We start from the raw sequence: 15,693 nt of genomic DNA, 5'->3' as shown, positions 1-15,693 counted from the left end.
CGCACCCCAGCTCCCACCCCCACCTTACCAACCCCCGCCCCCCCACCAGTTGCCACCCTCTGGTGGGGCCGCATGAGGCCCACCCAAGGGCAGCAGCCACAGTAGCCCATGCAGGAGAGGACGGGTCTGCGGAGCATACCACTGGCATGGGTAGTGCCAACCAACGGTACACCTGGCAGCAGGGAGGGGCTCCATGGACAGAGGCCCCCACATTGCTGGTCACTGATGGGGCAGGGGTGCAGTGGGCAGGGTGTCAGGGGGAATGGCCAGGGGTGGTGTGGGGATGGGGAGGAGGGGAGGGGACATGTGGGGGCAGTGACTGCAGTGCAGACCGGGGCTACTGTATAGTCCGTTGGACCTGGTTGGGCACGGGGGTACGCACCTGGCCTTTCACACCCTGCAGACAATGGACTTCGGAATTCAACCAAGAATGATGGCCTTCCTGCTGGTCGCTAGAGCTCTGGGGGATGCATGAGCTGTACGAGCTGGAGCTGCTTGAGGGGGACCCTGCAGCGGTGGAGCTTGCCCCAGAGGAACAGGAGGTAGCCGGTTAGGATGGAGAGCTGGCCGCCCAACAGGCCGAGGAGGAGGTGGGAAGGTGGTGCCACATAAGGCCTCGTGTGTATCGGCAGCACCTGCCATTTGAGGACCTTCCTGAATCGGGCATGCCACTGGACAATCCAGCTGAGCATGGGACAGTGCACCATATCTGCCAGATCATGGCGCACATGGCACCACGGCGGTATGCGGGAGGACACCCGGTCCCAGTGGCTATCAAGGTGATGGTCGCCCTGAACATTTACACCACGGAGTCCTTCCAGGCACTGAGTAGGGACCTGTCGAGGGCTCCCATCGTTGTCCGTGTCCTCCTTCTCCTTGCTGTTCTTATCGCCAAGTGATCCTGAAAGATACAAGACAGGATGCATGATTGGACCGCGGGTTGGGGTGGAGGGTGATGGTGGAGGGGGCAGTTTGGGGAGTGATGTGTGAGGTGGTGGGGGTGGTGAAAGTGGAGCGGGCAGCGTGGGGGCGGGATTGGAGGTGGTGGAGGGGTGCAGGCGGGTGTGGGAGTGGTGTAAAGTGGGTGGAGGGGTAATTGTTGGTGTGGGAGTAGTGTGGGTGGTGTGGATGATTGGTGGTGTGTTGGGGTCTTGAGGGAGGTGGGTGACACAGGTGCCATGGGGAGCCGCAACTCAATGGGTCTCACTTGCTCACCCGATGCTGACCTCTGCCTCGGTGACTGCCCTCTTCCCGGGCCCACCGATCAGATCCAGTGCCCACGGCTCAGCCGTGGTGAGGGGCCGTAGGTCTGGTGGTCCCCTCCAGTTCTCTCCCTCTCAGGCCGGTTGCGTGCCAACTTCTCCTGGGGGCAAGACAGAAAACGCAGTGTTAGGCGGTGGACGCATGCAGCACAGGGGGTGGGTGGCTGGTGGCCTTCGTGGTCAGGGTACCAGGCCACGGCGGTCGGAATGGGTGCTGGCAAGTGGTGCAGTGAGGGGGTTCAGTCGCCACTTGAGTAGGGGAGGGAGAGGGGTTTCTGGGTGTGAGGGTTGGGGGGCAAGTGCCAAGGGCACGGTGCTGCCGACTCACCCTGGCTGCCCTGAGGAGGTTGTGCAGTTTTTGACCGCACTGCTGTCCGGTCCTGGTGGTATTACCCATGGCGCACCAGCTCCCAGGCCGGGTGCATGGTGGCAGGTGGCAGTTGCCTCCACACAGAGTACAGGGTGGCCCGCCTTTCCTCCATGGAGGCTAACTGGGTCTTGAGTTCCGCGTCGTTGAACTGTAGTGCCGCTCTCCTTGCTGCCATCTTGTTGGCTGGGATGACTGTGTGTGGGAGTGGAGTGCTTATATGTGGCTGCAGCTTGTCAGCCTCGCACGTTTTTCATTGGAATCGGCCGTGTTCCACGTGGGGCCGGTACTAGCCCATTAACGGCCGATGAATTGGTCTGAGAATGGCACTTATTTTGCTGTCGTAGAACACAACTGATTCAGTCCCGGCGTCAACAATTAGTTTCTGAAACTGAGAATTTTGCCGATTGAGTTTGGTATTGGTGTTACAACATTTTGACATTTACATGCTCCCAATTCATCGGAGACAATTGTATATGTAGACCTTAATCCATTAAAGTTTTTTGAAAAGTTTAAAGATCAAAATGTATGACTGTTCAGATAGAGTTTATTGTTATAACCATTTAACTTAAAGATTATGTAGTAGAAACATATAGTAGGAACATAAAATGTGATTGCTGATGCCTTATCATGATTGAAGAGTGAGAAGACTGGAACTTTCGAAAGTGGAAGAGCGAGACTGAAGTGGACTATACCCATATTTAAATTTGCATGTTTAAATGTAATATGATATGTATCTTATAGAGTATTAGTTGTGTTTAGTAATCAGAAATGTTTAGAGCTTTGGAAAAATGAAGCCATCTTTTTACATTGCTGGTTCTTTTTTTTAAGGGGGAGGTGTGATGAATGTTGGAATTTCAGATGGATTGTATTATAGGTATTTGGCACAGTAAGGATTAAAGCCTGGGTTAGTGCACATGTGATTGCTGCAATCATGGTTCAAAAGATATCCTAGTTTGAAAGGTTGGGAGCCAGGGTTGCAATTAAACCATCGTAAAAAGCTTGGGTTAATGGAAATTTGTTTTGATTCAGGGGAATCCCTGTGGGGTTAATTAGTTTTCAGCTTGGCAAGATGATGTAATTACTAGGTGGAGCTAAGGCATCAGGAATTTTGCAGAAAGCAGTTCTGATCTGAATGAAGCTGTGTCCAGAAGTCAAGTAGTTTTGCTCTCGCTGCAGTTCAGTTAAACGAGATTAACAGTCTTTAAAGCAGCACAGACTTGTCTGAGAATAAGTTGGTGGTGGGGGTGGGGTCGGGGGGAGCTGAAACAAGCTGAGAAACATCAGCTGAAGACCTGCAGCCAGAGTTTCTGCATGGGTCTGACATGAGTCAAATCTTTTCCTTAAAGCAGTGACAGGAGATCTCTCTTTCTCAAAGAACATCTCTGTAAAGCAAATACTCCTGAGAGTCATTGGCAGTAAAAGTGGATTGAGAGCTGAGTTAAAAGTATTGTATTTACTGTATTGAGTAGTATTGTTTAAGGGGTAATTGTAAGCTATGTTATGATGTTAAAGATTTCAATACTGTGTTAGTAATAAAGTTTGTATTAATATATCACACCTCAATTTCTTCATGTAATCACTCTTGGAGCGAGATCTTCTTTCCTCACAGTCTTATGAAATGAAAATAAATATTGGGGTTTCTGTCTTGTATCTGAGCCACTGTCGGGGTCTTGTCTGAGATCGTAAAGAAATGGTCCTCTGATCTGCACCTCTTGAAGCCCCCAGTCATGGTCCTCTTTGTCTGAACCATTGTCTCGAGGCCCTCAGCCATTGTCCTCTGTGTCTGGATCATTGTTTCGAGGCCCTCAGCCATGGTCCTCTTTGTCGGAACCATTGTCTCGAGGCCCTCAGCCATGGTCGTCTGTGTCTGCATCATTGTCTCGAAGCCCTCAGCCATGGTCCTCTGTGTTGGGATCATTGTCTTGAGGCCCTCAGCCATGGTCCTCTGTGTCGGGATCATTGTCTTGAGGCTCTCAGCCATGGTCCTCTGTGTCTGCATCATTGTCCTGAAGCCTCAGCCATGGTCCTCTGTGTCGGGATCATTGTCTCGAGGCCCTCAGCCATGGTCCTTTGTGTCGGGATCATTGTCCCGAAGCCTCAGCCATGGTCCTCTGTGTCTGCATCATTGTCTCGAAGCCTCAGCCATGGTCGTCTGTGTCTGCATCATTGTCTCGAAGCCTCAGCCATGGTCGTCTGTGTCAGCACCATTGTCTCGAAGCCTCAGCCATGGTCCTCTGTGTCTGCACCATTGTCTCGAGGCCCTCAGCCATGGTCCTCTGTGTCTGGATCATTGTTTCGAAGCCTCAGCCATGGTCTTCTTTGTCTGAACCATTGTCTCAAAGCCGTCAGCCATGGTCCTCTGTGTCGGGATCATTGTCTCGAAGCCTCAGCCATGGTCCTCTTTGTCTGAACCATTATCTCTAAGCCCTCAGCCATGGTCCTCTGTGCCTGGATCATTGTCTCGAATCCTCAGCCATGGTCCTCTGTGTTTGCATCATTGTCTCGAAGCCTCAGCCATGGTCCTCTGTGTCTGCACCATTGTCTCGAAGCCCTCAGCCATGGTCCTCTGTGTCGGGATCATTGTCTCGAGGCCCTCAGCCATGATCGTCTGTGTCTGCATCATTGTCTCGAAGCCTCAGCCATGGTCCTCTGTGTCTGCACCATTGTCTCGAAGCCCTCAGCCATGGTCCTCTGTGTCGGGATCATTGTCTCGAGGCCCTCAGCCATGATCGTCTGTGTCTGCATCATTGTCTCGAAGCCTCAGCCATGGTCCTCTGTGTCTGCACCATTGTCTCGAAGCCCTCAGCCATGGTCCTCTGTGTCGGGATCATTGTCTCGAGGCCCTCAGCCATGGTCCTCTGTGTCAGCATCATTGTCTCGAAGCCTCAGCCATGGTCGTCTGTGTCGGGATCATTGTCTCGAAGCCCTCAGCCATGGTCCTCTGTGTCAGCATCATTGTCTCGAAGCCCTCAGCCATGGTCCTCTGTGTCTGAACCATTGTCTCGAAGCCCTCAGCCATGGTCCTCTGTGTCGGGATCATTGTCTCGAGGCCCTCAGCCATGGTCCTCTGTGTCAGCATCATTGTCTCGAAGCCTCAGCCATGGTCCTCTGTGTCTGGATCATTGTCTCGAAGCCCTCAGCCATGGTCCTCTGTGCCTGGATCATTGTCTCGAATCCTCAGCCATGGTCCTCTGTGTTTGCATCATTGTCTCGAAGCCTCAGCCATGGTCCTCTGTGTCAGCATCATTGTCTCGAAGCCTCAGCCATGGTCGTCTGTGTCGGGATCATTGTCTCGAGGCCCTCAGCCATGGTCCTCTGTGTCTGAACCATTGTCTCGAAGCCCTCAGCCATGGTCCTCTGTGTCGGGATCATTGTCTCGAGGCCCTCAGCCATGGTCCTCTGTGTCTGCACCATTGTCTCGAAGCCCTCAGCCATGGTCCTCTGTGCCTGGATCATTGTCTCGAATCCTCAGCCATGGTCCTCTGTGTTTGCATCATTGTCTCGAAGCCTCAGCCATGATCCTCTGTGTCTGCACCATTGTCTCGAAGCCCTCAGCCATGGTCCTCTGTGTCGGGATCATTGTCTCGAGGCCCTCAGCCATGGTCGTCTGTGTCTGCATCATTGTCTCGAAGCCTCAGCCATGGTCCTCTGTGTCTGCACCATTGTCTCGAAGCCCTCAGCCATGGTCCTCTGTGTCGGGATCATTGTCTCGAGGCCCTCAGCCATGGTCCTCTGTGTCTGCACCATTGTCTCGAAGCCCTCAGCCATGGTCCTCTGTGTCTGCACCATTGTCTCGAAGCCCTCAGCCATGGTCCTCTGTGTCGGGATCATTGTCTCGAGGCCCTCAGCCATGATCGTCTGTGTCTGCATCATTGTCTCGAAGCCTCAGCCATGGTCCTCTGTGTCTGCACCATTGTCTCGAAGCCTCAGCCATGCTCCTCTGTGTCGGGATCATTGTCTCGAGGCCCTCAGCCATGATCGTCTGTGTCTGCATCATTGTCTCGAAGCCCTCAGCCATGGTCCTCTGTGTTTGCATCATTGTCTCGAAGCCTCAGCCATGGTCCTCTGTGTTTGCATCATTGTCTCAAAGCCCTCAGCCATGGTCCTCTGTGTCTGCACCATTGTCTCGAGGCCCTCAGCCATGGTCCTCTGTGTTTGCATCATTGTCTCGAAGCCCTCAGCCATGGTCCTCTGTGTCGGGATCATTGTCTCGAGGCCCTCAGCCATGGTCCTCTGTGTCTGCACCATTGTCTCGAAGCCTCAGCCATGGTCGTCTGTGTCTGCATCATTGTCTCGAAGCCTCAGCCACGGTTCTCTGTGTCTGAACCATTGTCTCGAGGCCCTCAGCCATGGTCCTCTGTGTCTGAACCATTGTCTCGAAGCCCTCAGCCATGGTCCTCTGTGTCTGGATCATTGTCTCGAAGCCTCAGCCATGGTCCTCTGTGTCAGCATCATTGTCTCGAAGCCTCAGCCATGGTCCTCTGTGTCTGAACCATTGTCTCGAAGCCCTCAGCCATGGTCGTCTGTGTCGGGATCATTGTCTCGAGGCACTCAGCCATGGTCCTCTGTGTCTGAACCATTGTCTCGAAGCCCTCAGCCATGGTCCTCTGTGTCTGGATCATTGTCTCGAATCCTCAGCCATGGTCCTCTGTGTTTGCATCATTGTCTCGAAGCCTCAGCCATGGTCCTCTGTGTTTGCATCATTGTCTCGAAGCCCTCAGCCATGGTCCTCTGTGTCGGGATCATTGTCTCGAGGCCCTCAGCCATGGTCCTCTGTGTTTGCATCATTGTCTCAAAGCCCTCAGCCATGGTCCTCTGTGTTTGCATCATTGTCTCGAAGCCCTCAGCCATGGTCCTCTGTGTCGGGATCATTGTCTCGAGGCCCTCAGCCATGGTCGTCTGTGTCTGCATCATTGTCTCGAAGCCCTCAGCCATGGTCCTCTGTGTCGGGATCATTGTCTCGAGGCCCTCAGCCATGGTCGTCTGTGTCTGCATCATTGTCTCGAAGCCTCAGCCATGGTCCTCTGTGTTTGCATCATTGTCTCGAAGCCCTCAGCCATGGTCCTCTGTGTCGGGATCATTGTCTCGAGGCCCTCAGCCATGGTCGTCTGTGTCTGCATCATTGTCTCGAAGCCCTCAGCCATGGTCCTCTGTGTCGGGATCATTGTCTCGAGGCCCTCAGCCATGGTCGTCTGTGTCTGCATCATTGTCTCGAAGCCTCAGCCATGGTCCTCTGTGTTTGCATCATTGTCTCGAGGCCCTCAGCCATGGTCCTCTGTGTTTGCATCATTGTCTCAAAGCCCTCAGCCATGGTCCTCTGTGTCTGCACCATTGTCTCGAAGCCCTCAGCCATGGTCCTCTGTGTGTGCATCATTGTCTCGAAGCCCTCAGCCATGGTCCTCTGTGACAGCACTACTGTTTCGAAGCCATCAGCCATGGTCCTCTGTGACAGCACTATTGTTTTGAAGCCATCAACCATGGTCCTCTTTGTCTGAACCATTGTCTCGAAGCCTCAGCCATGGTCCTCTTTGTCTGGATCATTGTCTCGAAGCCCTCAGCCACGGTCTTCTGTGTCTGCATCATTGTCTCGAAGACTCAGCCATGGTCCTCTTTGTCTGAACAATTGTCTCGAAGCCCTCAGCCATGGTCCTCAATTCTGAACCATTGTCTCGAGGCCCTCAACCATTGTCCTCTTTGTCTGCATCATTGTCTCGAAGCCACAGCCATTGTCCTCTGTGTCTGCATCATTGTCTCGAGGCCCTCAGCAATGATCCTCTGTGTCGGGATCATTGTCTCGAAGCCTCAGCCATGGTCGTCTGTGTCGGGATCATTGTCTCGAAGCCTCAGCCATGGTCCTCTGTGTCGGGATCATTGTCTCGAAGCCTCAGCCATGGTCCACTGTGTCTGCACCATTGTCTCGAAGCCTCAGCCATGGTCGTCTGTGTCGGGATCATTGTCTCGAAGCCTCAGCCATGGTCCTCTGTGTCAGCATCATTGTCTCGAAGCCTCAGCCATGATCCTCTGTGTCTGAACCATTGTCCCGAAGCCTCAGCCATGGTCCTCTGTGTCTGGATCATTGTCTCGAGGCCCTCAGCCATGGTCGTCTGTGTCGGGATCATTGTCTCGAGGCACTCAGCCATGGTCCTCTGTGTCTGAACCATTGACTCGAAGCCCTCAGCCATGGTCCTCTGTGTCTGGATCATTGTCTCGAATCCTCAGCCATGGTCCTCTGTGTTTGCATCATTGTCTCGAAGCCCTCAGCCATGGTCCTCTGTGTCGGGATCATTGTCTCGAGGCCCTCAGCCATGGTCGTCTGTGTCTGCATCATTGTCTCAAAGCCCTCAGCCATGGTCCTCTGTGTCTGCACCATTGTCTCGAAGCCCTCAGCCATGGTCCTCTGTGTCGGGATCATTGTCTCGAGGCCCTCAGCCATGGTCGTCTGTGTCTTCATCATTGTCTCGAAGCCTCAGCCATGGTCCTCTGTGTCTGCACCATTGTCTCGAAGCCCTCAGCCATGGTCCTCTGTGTCGGGATCATTGTCTCGAGGCCCTCAGCCATGGTCGTCTGTGTCTGCATCATTGTCTCGAAGCCTCAGCCATGGTCCTCTGTGTCTGCACCATTGTCTCGAAGCCCTCAGCCATGGTCCTCTGTGTCTGGATCATTGTCTCGAATCCTCAGCCATGGTCCACTGTGTTTGCATCATTGTCTCGAAGCCTCAGCCATGGTCCACTGTGTTTGCATCATTGTCTCGAAGCCTCAGCCATGGTCCTCTGTGTTTGCATCATTGTCTCAAAGCCCTCAGCCATGGTCCTCTGTGTCTGCACCATTGTCTCGAAGCCCTCAGCCATGGTCCTCTGTGTCGGGATCATTGTCTCGAGGCCCTCAGCCATGGTCCTCTGTGTTTGCATCATTGTCTCAAAGCCCTCAGCCATGGTCCTCTGTGTCTGCACCATTGTCTCGAAGCCCTCAGCCATGGTCCTCTGTGTCTGCATCATTGTCTCGAAGCCTCAGCCATGGTCCTCTGTGTGTGCATCATTGTCTCGAAGCCCTCAGCCATGGTCCTCTGTGACAGCACTATTGTTTCGAAGCCATCAGCCATGGTCCTCTGTGACAGCACTATTGTTTCGAAGCCATCAGCCATGGTCCTCTTTGTCTGAACCATTGTCTCGAAGCCTCAGCCATGGTCCTATTTGTCTGGATCATTGTCTCGAAGCCCTCAGCCACGGTCTTCTGTGTCTGCACCATTGTCTCGAAGCCTCAGCCATGGTCCTCTTTGTCTGAACAATTGTCTCGAAGCCCTCAGCCATGGTCCTCAATTCTGAACCATTGTCTCGAGGCCCTCAGCCATGGTCCACTTTGCCTGAACCATTGTCTCGAGGCCCTCAACCATTGTCCTCTTTGTCTGCATCATTGTCTCGAAGCCACAGCCATGGTCCTCTGTGTCTGCATCATTGTCTCGAGGCCCTCAGCAATGATCCTCTGTGTCGGGATCATTGTCTCGAAGCCTCAGCCATGGTCGTCTGTGTCGGGATCATTGTCTCGAAGCCTCAGCCATGGTCCTCTGTGTCTGGATCATTGTCTCGAAGCCTCAGCCATGGTCGTCTTTGTCTGTATCATTGTCTCGAAGCCTCAGCCATGGTCGTCTGTGTCTGCACCATTGTCTCGAAGCCCTCAGCCATGGCCCTCTTTGTCTGTATCATTGCCTCGAAGCCCTCAGCCATGGTCGTCTGTGTCTGCATCATTGTCTCGAAGCCCTCAGCCATGGTCTTCTGTGACAGCACTATTGTTTCGAAGCCATCAGCCATGGTCCTCTGTGACAGCACCATTGTCTCGAAGCCTCAGCCATGGTCCTCTTTGTCTGGATCATTGTCTCGAAGCCCTCAGCCACGGTCTTGTGTGTCTGCACCATTGTCTCGAGGCCCTCAACCATTGTCCTCTTTGTCTGCATCATTGTCTCGAAGCCACAGCCATGGTCCTCTGTGTCTGCATCATTGTCTCGAGATCCTCAGCCATGGCCCTCTGTGTCTGTATCATTGTGTCGAGGCCCTCAGCCATGGTCCTCTGTGGCTGCACCATTGTCTCAAGGCCCTCAGCCATGGTCCTCTGCGTCTGCATCATTGTCTCGAGGCCCTCAGCCATGGTCCTCTGCGTCTGCATCATTGTCTCGAAGCCTCAGCCATGGTCCTCTGTGTCGGGATCATTGTCTCGAAGCCTCAACCATGGTCCTATGTGTCAGCATTATTGTCTCGAAGCCTCAGCCATGGTCGTCTGTGTCGGGATCATTGTCTCGAGGTCCTCAGCCATGGTCCTTTGTGTCGGGATCATTGTCTCGAAGCCTCAGCCATGGTCCTCTGTGTCGGGATCATTGTCTCGAAGCCTCAGCCATGGTCCTCTGTGTCGGGATCATTGTCTCAAGGCCCTTAGCCATGGTCCTCTGTGTCTGGATCATTGTCTCGAAGCCTCAGCCATGGTCCTCTGTGTCTGGATCATTGTCTCGAAGCCTCAGCCATGGTCCTCTGTGTCGGGATCATTGTCTCAAGGCCCTTAGCCATGGTCCTCTGTGTCTGGATCATTGTCTCGAAGCCTCAGCCATGGTCCTATGTGTCTGCATCATTGTCTCGAGGCCCTCAGCCATGGTCCTCTGTGTCTGAACCATTGTCCCGAAGCCTCATCATGGTCCTCTGTGTCGGGATCATTGTCTCGAAGCCTCAGCCATGGTCCTCTGTGTCGGGATCATTGTCTCGAGGCCCTCAGCCATGGTCCTCTGTGTCTGAACCATTGTCCCGAAGCCTCAGCCATGGTCCTCTGTGTCGGGATCATTGTCTCGAGGCCCTCAGCCATGGTCCTCTGTGTCTGGATCATTGTCTCGAAGCCTCAGCCATGGTCCTCTGTGTCTGCATCATTGTCTCAAGGCCCTTAGCCATGGTCCTCTGTGTCTGGATCATTGTCTCGAAGCCTCAACCATGGTCCTCTGTGTCTGCATCATTGTCCCGAAGCCTCAGCCATGGTCCTCTGTGTCTGGATCATTGTCCCGAAGCCTCAGCCATGGTCCTCTGTGTCGGGATCATTGTCTCGAGGCCCTCAGCCATGGTCCTCTGTGTCGGGATCATTGTCCCGAAGCCTCAGCCATGGTCCTCTGTGTCTGAACCATTGTCTCGAGGCCCTTAGCCATGGTCCTCTGTGTCGGGATCATTGTCTCGAGGCCCTTAGCCATGGTCCTCTGTGTCGGGATCATTGTCTCGAGGCCCTCAGCCATGGTCCTCTGTGTCGGGATCATTACGCAAGAAATAAATTCAAAAACAACTTCTTATCCGCTGTTTCCAAACTCCTAGACGACCCTCTGATGGACTGACCTGATTATATTACACTCCTGTATGCTTTATCCGATGCATTGTGTATCTTGTGTTGCCCTATTTTGTATTTTCTTTTTCTTTTCTTTTCATGTATTTAATGATCTGTCTTAGCTGTACGCAGAAAAATACTTTTCACTCTACCTCGGTACACGTGACAATGAACAAATCAAATCCAATCCAATCCAATGAGAAACGGTGCCGGATTTGCCAGATTCACAATTGACACTAAGGAGGCTGACAAGCTGCAGCCACATATACACACTTCAGTCACACTTTCATCCCAGCCAAAAAGTTGGCACTAGTTGTGCTGGAGCACACCCATCCTGCTGATGGGTTGGCTGGGGCCAGAGGGCACTGTCATAATATACATCAGTACATTATGGTGCAATCACACACACACACTGATGGACATGCAGTGGGACCAATCAGCATACATAACACCGCAGCCAATCACCAGTGAGAGCACACGCACTATAAAGACAGGGGACAGGAGAGTTCCCGATCATTCTAGCAGCAGCCAGCTCAGAGCACAGAGCTCACAGCCTGCATCACAGACATTCACCATGTGCTGAGTGCCTCACCATAACTAGTGATAGGAAAGGGTCCACAGTTAAGCTGGTATTGCTTATACCCACATTTACAGTATGTTAACATAGTTGAACAGTTAATAAAATAGTATTACACTACTTCCAGCATTGTTGGCTTGTTTGTAAACCAGAACACCCAACACGACATGGTACAAGGAGTGGCCGCAATCTCGCACTTGTGAGACCTACCTGCAACTTTTCAGCATTCCGGCATCCTACAGCATGGAGAACATCAACCCGCCGCCACCACTCCGCATCGCTGGCAATCTCGGGGTAAATCGGACGATATTTAAACAGCGCTTCCAGCTCTTCCTCGAGGCCACGGACAGGGAGAATGCATCGGACACCAGGAAGCTAGCCCTTCTTCTCTCCACGGCTGGGCAACATGCCATCCACATCTTTCCAATCCTATTTAACACACCTCCGCATCCTCGCGCAATCCTGCAGCTACGGGCCCACCTCCGACTCCATGATACGCGACCAGATTGTATTTGGGGTCATGTCGGACACCCTGCGTCAGCAGCTCCTTAAAGTTAAGCAACTAACTCTATGAAATGAAATGAAATGAACATCGCTTATTGTCACAAGTAGGCTTCAAATGAAGTTACTGTGAAAAGCCCCTAGTCACCACATTCCGGCGCCTGTTCGGGGAGGCTGTTACGGGAATTGAACTGTGCTGCTGGCCTGCCTTGGTCTGCTTTCGCCCTGTGTCCTGCATGAGAATGCCACCAGCCGGTACTCCTACATACAGGCAGCTGAAACGGCGCGGCAAGGGCCCCATGAGGCGGAACGGGTCCAAACGATCGAACACCTCCCGGGCCGCCGTCTGGAGGAGGGCGGCCATTTCGCGCGCTTTCCGAGGCCTCCCGCGCTTGTACGCGCCAAATGAGGGGACGGTAACGTGGAGGAACGCGATGCGCAGGCCCGCACCACGCAAGACCTTACCGCGCATGCGCAGTGGCACAACGAATGCACTGCCGTCACGACGTGCGGCAACTGTGGCCCCGCCCACTTAAAGCGGCAATGCCCTGCAAAATCGCGACAGTGCCTACACTTGGCCACTATGCTGATTGCTGTCGAGCAGCCCAGCCTGCCAACTCGCAACGATTTAATCAGCCTCGCAGGAATGTTCGGGCAATCAAACCCACCTTCACCGAGTCCAATCTTGACTTCATGCAGACCAGTGACACCGAGGACAGGGAGCCTTTTCGAGTCGCTGTCATAACCAAGAACAGGCTGTCCCCGAATCGAAAGCACCAGCCGCTGTTGGCACACAGCATTGATCCGGACAACGAGTGGTGTGCCACCCTGACGGTCAACCAATCCCAGATCAGATTCCGTCTGGACACTGGTGCTTCCGCCAATCTCCTCGCATGGTCAGCATTTCAAACACTGGGGGTCAAACCAACAATTCTTCCATCCAATTGCCAACTGGTCGACTATAATGGTAACGTCATCCCTGCCACCGGGTCATGCCAACTCGAGGTGACGCACAACTCACGAAAAGTCACCCTACCCTTCGAGATCGTGGGCTCCTCAAAGGACTCCCTGCTAGGCGCACAGGCGTGCAAGCTTCTCAACCTCGTGCAGCGCGTACATTCCCTCTCTCCAGAGGACACGTCTGACTTCCAAGATGCGGACTTCAGGGCGCAACTAAGTGCCATCATCACTCAACACCGAGATGTCTTCGAAGGCATGGGCACACTTCCCTACACATACAAAATCCTGCTCAAACAGGACGCCACGCCTGTGGTTCATGCACCTCGCAGAGTCCCAGCACCCTTCAAGGACCACCTCAAGCAGCAGCTGCAGGACCTCCAGGACCAAGGAGTGCTCTCCAGAGTGACGGAACCAACCGACTGGGTCAGTTCCATGGTGTGCGTCAAGAAGCCTTCCGGCGAGCTCCGGACCTGTATCGACCCGAAGGATTTAAATCGTAACATCATGCGGGAGCATTACCCTATCCCCAAGCTTGAGGAGATGACGTGCGAGATGGCTCGAGCCAACATATTCACCAAGCTGGATGCATCAAACGCTTCTGGCAGATTCAATTGGACAAGTCCAGCAGAAAGCTGTGTACTTTCAACACACCATTTGGCAGGTACTGCTACAATAGAATGCCATTTGGAATCATATCAGCATCTGAACTGTTCCACCGCATCATGGAGCAGATGATGGAGGGCATCGAGGGTGTGCGCATCTATGTGGATGACATCATCATCTGGTCCACCACCCCGCAGGAGCATATCAGTCGCCTCCAATGCGTTTTTAAGCGAATACGGGACCAAGGCCTGTGCCTCAACAGAGCCAAATGTTCTTTCGGCCAGACCGAACTCAAGTTTTTAGGAGACCACGGGCGAGATTCTCCGACCCCCCGCCGGGTCGGAGAATCGCAGGGGCTGGCGTGAATCCCGCCCCCGCCGGTTGCCGAATTCTCCGGCACCGGATATTCAGTGGGGGCTGGAATCGCGCCGCGCCGGTTGGTGGGCACCCCCCCTTGATTCTCCGGCCCGGATGGGCCGAAGTCCCGCTGCTAGAATACCTGTCCCGCCGGCGTAGATTAAACCACCTACCTTACCAGCGGGACAAGGCAGTGCGGGCGGGCTCCGGGGTCCTGGGGGGGCGCGAAGCGATCTGGCCCCGGGGGGTGCCCCCCCGGTGGCCTGGCCCGCGATCGGGGCCCACCGATCCGCGGGCGGGCCTGTGCCGTGGGGGCACGCTTTTCCTTCCGCCTTCGCCACGGTCTCCACCATGGCGGAGGCAGAAGAGACTCCCTCCACTGCGCATGTGCGGGAATGCCGTCAACGGCCGCTGACGCTCCCGCACATGCACCGCCCGGAGATGTCATTTCCGCGCCAGCTGGCGGGGCACCAAAGGCCTTTTCCGCCAGCTGGCAGGGCGGAAATTAGTCCGGTGCGGGCCTAGCCCCTTAAGGTTGGGGCTCGGCCCCCAAAGATGCGGTGCAGTCCGCACCTTTGGGGCGGCGCGATGCCCGACTGATTTGCGCCATTTTGGGCGTCGGTCGACGGACATCGCGCCGATACTAGAGAATTTCCCCCCACATCTCCCATTTGGGTGTGCGGCCGGATGCGGACAAGGTGGCAGCCACCACGGCCATGCAGAAGCCGGCGGATAAGAAGGCGGTGCTCCGGTTCTTAGGAATGGTCAACTTCCTAGGAAAGTTCATCTCTAACCTCGCTTCCCACACCTCAGCTCTACGCAACCTAGTTAGGAAGACGACAGACTTCCAGTGGCTTCCCACCCACCAGCGTCAATGGGAGGAGCTCAAGGTCAAGCTGACCACCGCCCCGGGAGACTGCAAGGGAGACAAAAATATCAACGGACGCTAGCCAATCTGGCATTGGGGCCGTGCTCCTGCAACAAGATGACACCTCGTCCTGGGCCCCTGTTGCCTATGCGTCACGGGCCATGACCCCCACAGAGCAGCGCTGTGCGCAAATCGAGAAGGAGTACCTAGGCCTGTTGACCGGTGTCGACAAGTTCCATGACTACATGTATGGCCTTCCCCAGTTCACTGTGGAGACCGACCATCGCCCGCTGGTCGGTATCATCCAAAAAAACCTCAATGACATGACCCCTCGCCTACAACGCATTTTGCTCAAGCTCCGGAGATACGATTTCCAGCTCATGTACACACCGGGTAAGGACCTGATCATAGCCGACGCTCTGTCCAGGGCAGTCACCACTCCGTCCGACCCAGAGGGGTTCGTTTGCCAAGTTTGCCCATGTGGCCTTCACGGCCGCCAATCTGCCGGCCTCGGATGAACGCCTAACCCACATTCGCCGTGAGACTGCGGCTGACCCCCTGCTACAACGTGTGATGCGCCACATGACTGACGGATGGCTCAAGGGACAATGCCCGCAGTTCTATAATATTCGAGACGATCTGGCAGTCGTTGATGGCGTCCTCCTGAAGCTGGACCGCATCGTGATCTCACACAGCATGCATCACCTGGTTTTAGAGCAGCTGCACGAGGGCCATCTCGGCGTAGAGAAGTGCAGACGGAGGGCCCGAGAGGCTGTCTACTGGCCTGGCATAAATGAGGACATTGCCAACACTGTGCTCAATTGCCCCACCTGTCAGCGGTTCCAGCCAGCCC

At 54.3% G+C, this 15,693-nt stretch overlaps 1 protein-coding gene across 4 annotated transcripts in view; it reads right to left on the bottom strand.

The window, feature by feature from the left end:
* Positions 1 to 15,693, bottom strand: part of LOC140386517 (free fatty acid receptor 3-like) — a 152,398-nt gene that overhangs the window by 127,814 nt on the left and 8,891 nt on the right. Inside the window, exon 2 of one of the 4 annotated variants that reach the window (XM_072468917.1) lies at positions 1,216 to 1,363. The exons of the other annotated variants lie outside the window; for them this stretch is intronic. The gene's annotated coding sequence lies outside the window, so the exon portion shown is untranslated. The remainder of the gene's footprint in view (positions 1 to 1,215; positions 1,364 to 15,693) is intronic. 4 annotated transcript variants of the gene reach the window in all.

Source organism: Scyliorhinus torazame, chromosome 12 (assembly GCF_047496885.1).
Source record: "Scyliorhinus torazame isolate Kashiwa2021f chromosome 12, sScyTor2.1, whole genome shotgun sequence".
Classification (NCBI taxonomy): Eukaryota; Metazoa; Chordata; class Chondrichthyes; order Carcharhiniformes; family Scyliorhinidae; genus Scyliorhinus; species Scyliorhinus torazame.
This window is presented reverse-complemented; position numbering and strand designations above follow the sequence as displayed.